The sequence below is a fragment of the Dendropsophus ebraccatus genome, chromosome 10 (assembly GCF_027789765.1).
Source record: "Dendropsophus ebraccatus isolate aDenEbr1 chromosome 10, aDenEbr1.pat, whole genome shotgun sequence".
In the NCBI taxonomy this organism is placed as follows: domain Eukaryota; kingdom Metazoa; phylum Chordata; class Amphibia; order Anura; family Hylidae; genus Dendropsophus; species Dendropsophus ebraccatus.
Genome location: NC_091463.1, coordinates 43,211,697 through 43,225,093, shown reverse-complemented (window position 1 = coordinate 43,225,093; position 13,397 = coordinate 43,211,697). Strand labels below are relative to the sequence as shown.

The 13,397-nt window shown below is 48.8% G+C and overlaps 1 protein-coding gene across 1 annotated transcript in view; it reads left to right on the top strand.

The window, feature by feature from the left end:
* Nucleotides 1–1,103: 1,103 nt before the first annotated feature.
* LOC138802622 (mitochondrial ornithine transporter 1-like) overlaps nt 1,104–13,397 on the top strand; it is a 57,765-nt gene continuing 45,471 nt past the window's right edge. Inside the window, exon 1 of the mRNA XM_069986125.1 lies at nt 1,104–1,219. The gene's annotated coding sequence lies outside the window, so the exon portion shown is untranslated. The remainder of the gene's footprint in view (nt 1,220–13,397) is intronic.

Sequence of the window (13,397 nt, the reverse complement as noted above, 5' to 3'; positions counted from 1 at the left end):
ATCACCAATCTCCAGGGCAATAGGGGGGGACAAAAACCCACTTAGTTAGCGCACCCCTAAAAAATAGCTTTTATTGTTTCAATATAAAACATCCCTGGTAAGGTATAAATAACAAAAATATTAACATCTGCAGACCTCTGTGCATATATCTAACTGATGTGTAATATATCAAGGCTAGATGTACACTTAGTGCCTTGTCACTAGTCTACCTCATATATAATGCACAAGGAAGGTAGCTATTAAAGTATAATATGCCTCTTCTACATCAATGATGCTATTGCCTTTGTGCAAACGTACCTACCACACACACCTTTTTCTCAGCGTACCTTCTGTGGGCGATTTTTTTTTTTTATTTTTTTTTTTTTATTTTTGTAATTTGAGGATCCCTGTCCAAGCCACCAGCAACCAAACAGTTCTGTGTGGCCAGACAATCATCTGTGCTCTTCTGCAGTAACACACATTACTGATCAGCAAGGGCTCATTTCTTCCTCCTGCTCATGATCCAGTGATGATGAGTACCCAAGAGGGCATTGAAGAAGAGTATCTCGGACAGCCCCCGCACAAGTTACCCCATGCATGTGGTCCACATGGTGTTGAACAATGCTTTTTTGCTTTCCCGATGTGCCGGCCACCCTGGGAAATACCTTCAATTCCAGGAGGCAATAATCAACGCCCTTATATTGGGTAACCAAGAAGGAGCTGGCCCAAGTACTTCTGCAACTGAAGGTCCCTGTAATGTACCAGTCCCCACTACTTGCAAGAAAGGGTGGTCAATCACAGCACATATTCAAATAGCTTAAAATGTAACAGCCAATCGAAACTTGCAGGTCACATGTTCCCTATTGGCCAATAAAAGATAGCTGGTCCTTAAAGGGGTTGTCCTCTTTATAGTAAAATAATTCAGTGTACAGTATTAGTAACTGTACTCACTGTATATACTGACAGCAGCTCCTGGTGTACCTCATAGAGCTAATATCAGACTCCCCTCCTCCAGGCTGTGCTGCCCTTCTCTGTGGTGTTTTGGTCCATAAGATTGCTGACATGGAGGAGCATGTGACCATGTCCCGCCCCCCATGTCAACCACTGAGCCTGTATATGTCTATAGAGAACACAGTGGACAGGGCAGGGTCACATGCTCCTCCATGTCGGCCATTTTATGGACTGAAACAAAACAGAGCAGGGCAGTACAGCCTGGTGAAGGGGAGTCTGATTCTATGAGGTACACAGGAAGCTACTGTCAGAGTACACTTTTGTCAGATTTTGAGCACACTTACTAATACTTTGTACTGACCTATTTTACTATAAAGTGGCCAACCCCTTTAATGATTTTGCCTCACTGACATATATACAGATTTTCACCAGATTGTTATGGTAACCGAGCAGTTTTCTTTACCATTATAAGGATGCTGTGGATGTCACTGTTAAAGCTGGTTCTGCCTAATGCACCTGCTGATATGTCCTAGAAGCTGTTTACCTTACAAGTTGATCACTCTTAGGCTGGGTTCACACTACGTATATTTCAGTCAGTATTGTGGTCCTCATATTGCAACCAAAACCAGGAGTGGATTGAAAACACAGAAAGGCTCTTTTCACACAATGTTGAAATTGAGTGGATGGCCGCCATTTAATGGCAAATATTTGCTGTTATTTTAAAACAACGGCTGTTGTATTGAAATAATGGCAGTTATTTACTGTTATATGGCGGCTACCCACTCAATTTCAACATTGTGTGAACAGATCCTTTCTGTGTTTTTAATCCACTCCTGGTTTTGGTTGCAATATGAGGACCACAATACCGACTGAAATATACGTAGTGTGAACCCAGTTAGGGTGCGTTCACACCTACAGGATCTGCAGCAGATCTGCAGCAGATTTGATGCTGTGTTCAGTTATTTAAATGAAATCTTCTGCAGAAAATCTGCTGCAGATCCTGTAGGTGTGAACGCACCATTAATAATTATTTTCTACTCCGCAGTCTTTGGATATTCCCTAGTTGCCCCTATGCTAATCCGGGGCTCAGGGGCATTTGGGGCATTTCCCATCCGCCCGGAGCACCCCTCAGCCTGCCCCCTTCATATATGCATAGTGAGGCCTCTAATTACTGCGTCTGTGCAGGAAAGATGTCCCGTCGGAGATGGACTGCTTCCTGCGCATGCGCCATTCAGCCTGACCTCCTAGCTCACTTGGTGAGAACAATCTTGCAGCATCATTGTTTTCTGTGTCCTCGGGGATGATAAAAACATTGATGCTACAGGATTGTTCTTACAGAATTAGGGTGGATTCACACTACGGAATCCTCGCGGATAAACTCAGCGGTATTCCGCCGGCTGTACGTGCGCACGGCCGCGCGCCTTTCCGCCGGCTCCATAGACACCATTCTATGGGCTGGCGTATTCTGCTATCTGCCGAAAGAAGTGACATGTCACTTCTTTCGGCGGATAGCAGAATACGCTGGCCCATAGAAGGAGGCTGTATCTATATTTTCCAGACACGCCCTGGGCAGTGTACTCCCTCTGCACAGAGCCAGCAACCTGAGGGAGATGAGCGCAAAAAAGTTTTGCTTTGTATGAAGCAAAACAAATCTGATTTGCTCATCTCTACTGCCAACATAAAGTAGACATATTGCTAAAGTTATTAAATATTTATATTATGTGGTATAAAAAAAGTGCAAAAAATGGATGAAAAATGGATGAATACATTTTGATCCATTTTTCCATTGCATTCCATTATAAAAAAACAAATCAAAATGGTAGTCGTCCTCATTTTTGTGTCTGTAAAAAAAACCCAAAAAACATCCATTTTTTTTTTTTTTAAATAATGGAATTCAATGGAAAAATGGATCAAAATGGATGCACACACATGCATCCGTTTTTCATCAGTTATTTGCAAAAAACTGATGAAAAAAACGAATTGCAAAAACGTAGTGTGAACCCAGCCTTGGAAAAAGATTTAAAATTTTTTCACATTTAGAGTTTTTTCATAAAGATATGCTATAAGTATCAGTAATATAAAGTAGAATATTTCACAAGAAAACAGTCTCAGAATCACTAGGATATGTAAAAGCATTGACACATTATTAATGAATAAAGTGATCTCTATAAAATTTTGCCTGGTCCACTGGGTCATTTTGGGCTTGGTCATGAAAGGGTTAAAGCAAGGGTTGCATGGCCATCACCCATGGCTGTCAGCCTTAAAGAGTCACTGTCGTATTTTTTTTTTTTGCAGAAAACAATAGTCCAGGCGATTTGAAGAAACTTTGTAATTGGGTTTATTAGCCAAATCTGCCATTATCTGCATGTAAAAAGCCTTTTCCCAGGTCCCCCCCTCCTTCCTCTTTTTCATCCACTCTGAAAAATCTGAAAATTGTGACTTGTTGCAGGATACGTACCCTGTCTGCTCTATGGAGAGGGGAGGGGGGAGGAGGAAGGAGGGAGTTAGCCGGCAGCAGAAAGCAGATAACAGAGGATTACAGGCACAGAGCTGGGTGACAGCTGTAATCCGAGCTCAGACAGGTCACTGGTGATGGTCAGAACAGATAACGGGTGAGCGATTTGTAGATTAACTCTTTGTTGTCCTGTTTTGGTCTTTTCTTTAGCTCTCTCCATAGGAGAACAATGAAGACAGGGGGGAGAGCTTCAAACCTGCTTTTTCATGATAAAAATGCATTTTCGGATAATAAACCCAATTACAAAGTTTCTTAAATCGCCTGGACTATTGATTTCTGCAAAAAAAAATTTCACGACAGTGACACTTTAACCTCTTAAGGACCCATGACGTACCGGCACGTCATGGATCACTGTCACTTAAGGACCCATGACGTGCCGGTACGTCATCCCTTTAAACGGGGCGCCGCGGCCGGCCGGGTCCCGATCGGGGGAGATAGCCTGCTATAATACATAGCAGGCCATCTCTCCCTGTCGGCATGGAGGGTTGTTAACCCCCCCCATGCCGACGATCGCCGCTATTGGCTGATAAGCCCATAGCGGCGATCGGAACCTTTCCGGGCCATCGGTGGCCCGATGACCCGGAAAAAAATGGCGGTCGGTGCTGTCCGAGGACGGCACCGACCGCCATTACTGTAAAAAGTAATGGTGGTCACGGTACCACCGTCCCGATCGCCGTGAACGGCCGGCCAGCCGGCCGGCCGTTCACGGCGATCAAAGTCCCCACAAGTAATAAATACCTGCTCCGGACCCCTCAGCTAGGTAGCTGAGGGGTCCGGAGCAGGTATTTGTACATTACTCACCTGTCCCGGGGTCCTGATCGGCGTCTTCCGGGTTCCAGGCGTCCTCTTCATCTTGTCGGGACTTCGGCTTCTTCCGTGAGTCCCGATCGTCTCTTTCCCGGCTCCAGCGTCGTCTATTTTCGTATTTTTCCGGCTCCAGCGTCGTCTATTTTCGGATCTTGCGCTCTGCTGCCCCCTAGCGGCTGATAAGTGTAATACACGTATCAGCCACTACAGGGATGTTCAGAATGTAGTAAAAAAAAAAAAATTTTTTCCCAATTTTTTTTTTTCTATTTTCTGCACCCTATCGCCGCTGAGTGTTGATCAGCATCGCACGAAAGTGCGCTGCTAATCAGCAACTCCTCCTTTTGGCGTAGGGTGTTTTTTTTTTATATCCTACTGCCACGGTCTGCTTATAAGTGCCGAACATAAGTGCGGCATTCATCAGCAACACCATTTTTGGCGTAGGTTTTTTTTGTATACTTACTGTAAAAAACACGTAAAAAAACACTACATTACACCACACTACATTGAATAAAGTTTTACACTACACCACTACATACCCCATATACCAATCCCCATATAAAGATGGCCCCCAGGGTGTTTTCGGTGTCGGACGCATACATTATTATTGCCTCCGACACCGAAACAGCCAGTGAGGATGAATTGGGGGGATCCTTCTTTCCTCCATTCATCCTCATCATCCAGTGACGTGTCTGGGGGTAGCGTAGCGTACGCTGCCCCCCAGACACGTCTTTTCCGCCAGTACCGTCCCAATAAGAGATGACGGTATGGCGTGAAATTCTACAAACTCTGTGAGAGTACCTCTGGGTACACTTACAGATTTAGGGTACGTGCACACTGCGGAATGGCGAAGGATAACCCTTCGTGCATTCCGCAGCTGGCACCCGCCGGCGGACTGATGCAGGGGCGCGTCTCCGCCTGTGTCATAGACTCTATCCTATGCATGGGCGGATTCCATTATCCGTCATTCCATCAACACGTTGGACGCAGAGCGGAATCCGCCCGTGCATAGAATGGAGTCTACGACACGGACGGAGACGTGCGCCTGCATCAGTCCGCCGGCGGGTGCCAACTGCGGAATGCACAAAGGGTTATCCTTCGCGATTCCGCAGTGTGCACGTACCCTTAGAGTGTATGAAGGAAGGGACACTCGAATCCAGCCGCCAGATGCCCCCCCCCCCCATCCTCGGAGTTAGTGGGGAGATCGTCCGGGAACTGATCTTCCCACTGCTGGATAAAGGTCACCACCACCCGTACGGGGATAACCTTTATACCAGCACCCCCTCTTCCGGTCCCTCGCTGCCCGAGCTACTGTAGCTTCGATCCGAACGATCCGAACATATCAGAAGTAGTAATAGCGCCCTAATATTTAGTAGCCATGGAGCGGACCCAGCACTTCTGGATATGAAGGACCCCGTATCGCACCAGGACAACATTTTCCAGGTGACGTCCCCCACACTGGAGAACGGGAGACCCCAGAAGAAGTGCAGAGTGTGGGGTAACAGGGGGATCAGGAAGGACACCATTTACCAGTGTGACACCTGTCCTGATCACCCCGGCCTCTGCATACAGGATCGCTTCAAGGCGCACCACACGTCACTGGGGTTCTACATTATCTAAATTCTGTCCCTTATTCCTATTTCAGGGGTCACGTTGATCCGGGGATTATTCTGATCGCCATTATGGAGTCGGGAAGGAATTTTTCCCCTGTGATGAGGCTACTGTCGTCTGCCTCACGAGGGGTTTTTGCCTTCCTCTGGATCAACACAGGTTGAATTTGATGGACACCTGTCATTTCCAACCTTATAAACTAATAATTGGCCTAATACCCCCAAATAAATTAGAATTGTCCCTTTTCCCCAGCTAAGTAGGTATGGCCGCCATTCTCATTAGAGGATGCCATGATGCAATTACAAAGCCTCTGTGCGGCCAGGACAGTAGAAACCCCCCACAAGTGACCCCATTCTGGAAACTACACCCCATAAGGAATCTAACAAGTGGGGCAGCGGGTATATGGCCCCCTGGTGACCGGCCACATTTGGGACGTGAAAATGAAAAAAATGGTATTTTTATTTTCACGGCACATGTCCTACACATGTGCCCATCACTAGTGGGGTCCATATGCTCACCTGCACCCCTTGTTAGATTCCTTATGGGGTGTAGTTTCCAGAATGGGGTCACTTGTCGGGGGTTTCTACTGTTCTGGCAGCACAGGAGCTTTGTAATTGCGACATGGCCTCCATCCCCCATTCCAGCCTCTAAATGGCGCTCTGTCCTTTTGGTGACTTGCCCTGTGCCCATATGGCAAATTATGTCCACATGTGGGGTATTTTCGTACTCAGGGGAAACTACCCTACACGTTTTGTGTTCATTTTCTTTTTAACCCCTTGTGGAAATGGAAAAAAATCAAGGCTAGACCAACATTTAGTGTAATTTTTTAAAATTTTTACTCTAAATCATTGATCTTGTCTTGATTTTTTCATTTTCACAAGGGGTTTAAAAGATAAAAAAAACACAATGTGTAGAGCAATTTCCCCTGAGTACGGAAATACCCCACATGTGGACATAAAGCGCCATGCGGGTGCAGGGTAAGCCTCCAAAGGGAAGGTGCGCCATTTGGTTTTTGAAGGCTGGATTTGGATGGAATGGATTTCGAGGGGCCATGTTGCATTCAAAAGGCCCCTGTGTTGCCAAGACAGTTAAACCCCCCACAAGTGACCCTATTATGGAAACTACACCCCTCAAGGAATGTAACAAGGGGTGTAGTCAGCATATGGACCCCACTGGTGACGGGCACAAATGTGGAACAATGTGGCGTGAAAATGAAATATTAAATTTTTTACACTAATAATGTTGGTACTAGCCTTGAATTTATCATTTTCACAAGGGTTAAAAGAGAAAAAAACACACAAAATGTGTAGAGCAATTTCCGCCGAGTCCGTAAATACCCCACATGTGGACATAAAGCGCCATGTGGGTGCAGGGCAAGCCTCCGAAGGGAAGGAGCGCCATTTGGATTTTAGAGGTTGGATTTGGCTAGAATGGATGATGAACGCCATGTCGCATTTACAGAGCCCTTGTGCTGCCAAAACACTGTAACCCCCACAAAGTGACCCCATTCTGGAAACTACAAACCCCTCAAGGAATCTAACAAGGGGTGCAGTGAGGATATGGACCCCTGGATGACGGGCACATTTGTGCCATGAAAGTGAAAAAATGAAAATTTTCACTTTCACGTCACATTTTTCCACATTTGTGCCCGTCACCAGTGGGGTCCATATGCTCACTGCACCCCTTGTTAGATTCCTTGAGGGGTGTAGTTTCCAGAATGGGGTCACTTGTGGGGGGTTTCCAGTGTCTTGGCAGCACGAGGGCTCTGTAAATGCGACATGGCCCTTGAAATCCATTCCAGTGAAATCCAGCTTCCAAAAGCCAATTGGCGCTCCTTCCCTTTGGAGGCTCGTCCTGCGCCCGCTTGGCACTTTATGTCCACATGTGGGGTATTTCCGTACTCGGGAGAAACTGTGCTACATGTTTTGTGTTTTTTTTTCCTTTTATCCCTTTGTGAAAATGAAAAATTGAAGGCTAGAACAACATTTTAGTGTAAAAAATACTTTAGTCTTTTTCAAGCCATATTGTTTGGAAAATCTGTGAAGCACCTGTGGGGTCCAGATGCTCACCGCACCCCTTGTTACATTCCTTGAGGGGTGTAGTTTTCTAAATGGTGTCCCTTTAGGGGTGTTTTTTAGGTTTTGGCACCCCAGAGCCTCTGCCAACCTGAAGTGGTACAGTCAAAAATGACCAAAAATAACGGAGCCATTGAAATTCACTAGGCGCTCCCTTATATCTGAGGCTTGTGGTTGCGTCAAATAGCGCAATAGGGCCACATATGGGGTATTTCTATAAACTGCAGAAATGGGGGCAATCAATATTGGGGTGCATTTCTCTGGTAATAGGTTTATAATTATGAAAAATATTGGATTACAATAAAATCTCTGCACAGAAAATTAAAATTTTCAAATTTCTTACACACTTAGCTTTTATTTCTGTGACTCCCCTAAAGGGTTAAAAAACTTTCTGGATGTGCTTTTGCAGAGTTTAGGGGGTGCAGTTTCTGAAATGGGGTGCTTCGTGAGGCTTTCTAACACACAGTCCCCTCAAATACACTTTAAAACCTGAACAGTTTCCCTAAAAATATCTGATTTTGAAATTTTACTGAAAATTTGGAAATTTGCTGCTAATGTTTTAAGCTTCCTATTGTCTAAAAAAAATGAAATATAGTTTAATAAATGCCGCCAACATAAAGTAGACATGTTGCTAATGCTATTTAATATATAATTTATGTGGTATAACCATTTTCTGTATAAGCAGAAAAGTTTTAAAGTTGGAAAAATGCATTTTTTCACAATTTTTCACGCTATTTTGGGTTTTTTCATAAAGATTCGTTATAAGTATCGACTCCAATTTACAAGAAATGTGAAGTACAATATGTCACGAGAAAACAATCTCAGAATCAGCCGGATAGGTAAAAGCATCCCGAAGTTATTAATGAATAAAGTGACACTGGTCAAATTCATAAAATTTGCTCCGGTCCTTAAGGCCATTTCAGGCTCTGTCCTTAAGGGGTTAAAAACACACCTCCGTATACAACCTGTGTGCAAGCAGCATGTCACAGACTGAACACTTATCTATTGTATAATGGGATTCACTGCATTATAGCTCATTATGGTGCACTGAGCTCCTGAACAGCCAGAGCTCTGCATTTTTACCATCCATACTTGCAGAATAGAGGTGCCCATGTAAGTCAATTGGTCAGTGGAGAATACAGACTGCATGAATATTACCACCCTATGTTATCTGTATTTGCGGATCCGCTGCCAGGCTCCTCCTGGAGGCCATCCATTAGAGCAGGGTTTCTCAACCTGTGGTACGCGTACCCCAGGGGGTACGCGGCGCAAGTTGAGGGGTTACGCGGGGGGAAATAAAATTTAGTTTTCAGTGCCGGGACACTGCTATCACACAGCAGTGTCCCGGCACCGATGCCCGCAGCGGCTCCGATCTCCCTCCCAGCTGCAGCAGCTCTGTACACTGGTGATGCTGCTAAGAGGAAGAAGAGTAGTGAGAGCGATGCGCCGGCAGTGACATCCACCGGACTCCGCTCAGCCCTTGATAGGATCCCGACTCCCCTTCCCTCCCGGACCACACTCTGCGGATAGCGGCAGCCCGCCCTCCCCCTGGCTCATTATCGATCGGGTCCCGGGATGGAGGGTGCCGGTGCTATGCGCCCTCTGTGTCAGGAGCGCAATCACCAAGCGCCGCATAGCACGTCCGGCGCCCTCCATCCCGGGACCCGATTGATAATGAGCCAGGGGAAGGGCGGGCTGCCGCTATCCGCAGAGTGTGGTCCGGGAGGGAAGGGGAGTCGGGATCCTATCAAGGGCTGAGTGGGGTCCGGGGAATGTCACTGCCAGCGTCTCCCGTGGTAGCCGGCTGAAAGGAACTGCTCTCACTACTATGTATCGACCAGTATCAACCACCCGCGGGTGCTATGGGGCGATTGCGCCTCCAACAAACCCTCTCTTCTCCCTCCCCCACTCCCTCCTTCACCTACTCTCTCGCCCCCTCCTCTTCTCTCCCCCCTTCTCCTCCTCTCACCCCCCCTTCTCCTCCTCTCACCCCCCCCTTCTCCTCCTCCTCCTCCTCTCTCCCCTCCTTCTCCTCCTCTCGTCCCCTCCTCTTCTCTCCCCCCTTCTCCTCCTCTCGTCCCCTCCTCTTCTCTCCCCCCTTCTCCTCCTCTCGCCCCTCCTCTTCTCTCCCCCCTTCTCCCTCTTCTCTCCCCCCTTCTCCTCTTCTCTCCCCCCTTCTCCTCTTCTCTCCCCCTTCTCCTACTCTCCCCCTTCTCCTTCTCTCCCCCTTCTCCTCTTCTCTCCCCTCTTCTCCTCCTCCCCCCCCTTCTCCTCCTCTCCCCCCCCCTTCTCCTCCCCCCCTTCCCCCCCTCTCTCCCCCTCCTCCCCCCTCCACCTCCTCCTCTCTCCCCCCTTCTCCTCTTCCTCTCTCCCCCTTCTCCTCCTCCTCTCTCCCCCCTTCTCCTCCTCCTCTCTCCCCCTTCTCCTCCTCCTCTCTCCCCCCTTCTCCTCCTCCTCTCTCCCCCCTTCTCCTCCTCTCTCCCCCCTTCTCCTCCTCTCTCCCCCTTCTCCTCCTCTCTCCCCCCTTCTCTTCCTCTCTCCCCCCTTCTCCTCCTCTCTCCCCCTTCTCCTTCTCTCTCTCCCCCTCCTCCTCTCTCCCCCCTTCTCCTCCTCTCTCCCCCTTCTCCTTCTCTCGCCCCCTCCTCCTCTCTCCCCCTTCTCCTCCTCTCTCCCCTTCTCCTCCTCTCTCCCCCTTCTCCTCCTCTCTCCCCCCCTTCTCCTCTTCTCTCCCCCCTTCTCCTCTTCTCTCCCCCCCTTCTCCTCCTCTCTCCCCCTTCTCCTCCTCTCTCCCCCCTTCTCCTCCTCTCTCCCCCCTTCTCCTCCTCTCGCCCCCTCCGCTTCTTTACCGCTTCTCCTCCTTACTCCCCCTTCTCCTCCTCTCTCCCCCTTCTCCTTCTCTCGCCTCCTCCTCCTCTCTCCCCCCTTCTCCTCCTCTCGCCTCCTCCTCTCTCCCCCTTCTCCTCCTCTCTCCCCCCTTCTCCTTCTCTCGCCTCCTCCTCTTCTCTCCCCCCTTCTCCTCCCCTCTCCTCCCCTCTCCCCCCCCTTCTCCTCTTCTCTCCCCCCTTCTCCTCCTCTCCCCCCTTCTCCTCCTCTCTCTCGCCTCCTCCTCTCTCCCCCCTTCTCCTCCTCTCTCCCCCTTCTCCTTCTCTCGCCTCCTCCTCTCTCCCCCCTTCTCCTTCTCTCGCCCCCTCCTCTTCTCTCCCCCTTCTTCTCCTCTCTCCCCCCTTCTCCTACTCTCTCCCCCCCTTCTCCTCCTCTCCCCCCCCTTCTCCTCTTCTCTCCCCCCTTCTCCTCCTCTCTCCCCCTCCTTCTCCTCCTCTCTCCCCCCTTCTCCTCCTCCTCTCTCCCCCCTTCTCCTCCTCCTCCTCTCTCCCTCCTCCTCCTCTCTCCCCCCTTCTCCTACTCTCTCCCCCCCCTTCTCCTCCTCCTCTCTCCCCCCTTCTCCTCCTCCTCCTCTCTCCCCCCTTCTCCTCCTCCTCCTCCTCCTCTCTCCCCCCTTCTCCTCCTCCTCCTCCTCTCTCCCCCCTTCTCCTCCTCCTCCTCCTCCTCCTCTCTCCCCCCTTCTCCTCCTCCTCCTCCTCCTCTCTCCCCCCTTCTCCTCCTCCTCCTCTCTCCCCCCTTCTCCTCCTCCTCCTCTCTCCCCCCTTCTCCTCCTCCTCCTCTCTCCCCCTTCTCCTCCTCCCCCTTCTCCTCCTCCTCCTCTCTCCTCCTCCTCCTCCTCCTCCTCTCTCCCCCCTTTTCCTCCTCCTCCTCCTCTCTCCCCCCTTTTCCTCCTCTCTCCCCCCTTTTCTTCCTCCTCCTCCTCCTCCTCTCTCCCCCCTTCTCCTCTTCTTTCCCCACCCTCTCCTCATTCTCCTCACAAGTGACCCCTGAGATGACAAAAGACGTCACTTGTCACTAAATGATGTTTTTTTTTTCGTAGAAAGTTATTTAGTAGGGGTGCCCCAAGGTAAAAAGAAATTTCCAAGGGGTGACCCCATCACAGACCTCTCTGTTCAGCATTAATAGCAACATCAGATCAACCATCAAAACATCTGGCTACATAGCGAGGTATCTGACTAGATGGGGGGGGGGGGAGGTATCTGGCTACAATGTAGCCAGATATCTGGCTACATGGGGGAGGAATCTGACTACATGGGGGAGGAATCTGGCTAAATGGGGAGTTATCTGGCTTCATGGGGAGTTATCTGGCTTCATGGGGAGGTATCTGACTACATGGGGGATGTATCTGGCTCCATTAGGAGGTATCTGACTACATGGGGGATGTATCTGGCTCCATTAGGAGGTATCTGGATACACGTGGGAGGTATCTGGCTACAATGGGGGAGGTATCTGGCTACATGGGAGGTATCTGGCTACATGGGAGGTATCTGGCTACATGGGAGGTATCTGGCTACATGGGAGGTATCTGGCTACATGGAAGGGTATCCGACTACATCTGGCTATCTGGCTCCATTAGGTGGTATCTGGCTACACGTGGGAGGTATCTGGCTACATGAAGAGGTTTCTGGCTACATGGGGGAGGAATCTCACTACATGGGGCAGGTATCTTTACCTACATCGGGAAGTAACTGGCTACATGGGAGGAGGTAACTGACTACATGGGGGAGGTATATGACTACATGGGGGAATATCTGGCTACATGGGAGGTATTTGGCTACATGGGAAGAGGTATCTGACTACATGGGGGAGGTATCTGACTACATGGGGGAGGTATCTGGCTAAATGAGGAGGTATCTGGCTACATGGGAAGGTATCTGGCTACATTGGAAGAGGTATCTGACTACATGGGGGAGGTATCTGACTACATGGGGGAGGTATCTGACTACATGGGGGAGGTATCTGACTACATGCAGGGCCGTTTCTAGCTTTTCTGCTGCCTGAGGCAAAAAAAATAAATGGCGCCCCCCCCATCAATTCATCAATTGTGTACTATTGGTAAATTAATTATTTTCACATTCTGTATTATGATGGTCTGCAGAACCTCATTATACACCCTATCTGCGGCAGAACATCATAATACACCTCAGCTTCTGCAGAACATCATACTACACCCAATCTGCTGCAGGACCTCATACTACACCCAATCTGCTGCAGGACCTCATACTACACCTCAGCTGCTGCAGAACCTCATCATACACACCTCAGCTGCTGCAGAACCTCATCATACACACCTCAGCTGCTGCAGGACCTCATCATACACACCTCAGCTGCTGCAGGACCTCATCATACACACCTCAGCTTCTCAGGTGATATATAGCAGCACAAGTGGATATACATGTACACTATGCCCCAGTCTGTACATATACAGTATATATCACATGTGCTGCTATATACCACCACCTCCAGCACTATGCCCCAGTGTACATATACAGTATATATCACATGTGCTGCTATATACCACCACCTCCAGCACTATGCCCCAGTGTACATATACAGTATATATCACATGCGCTGCTATA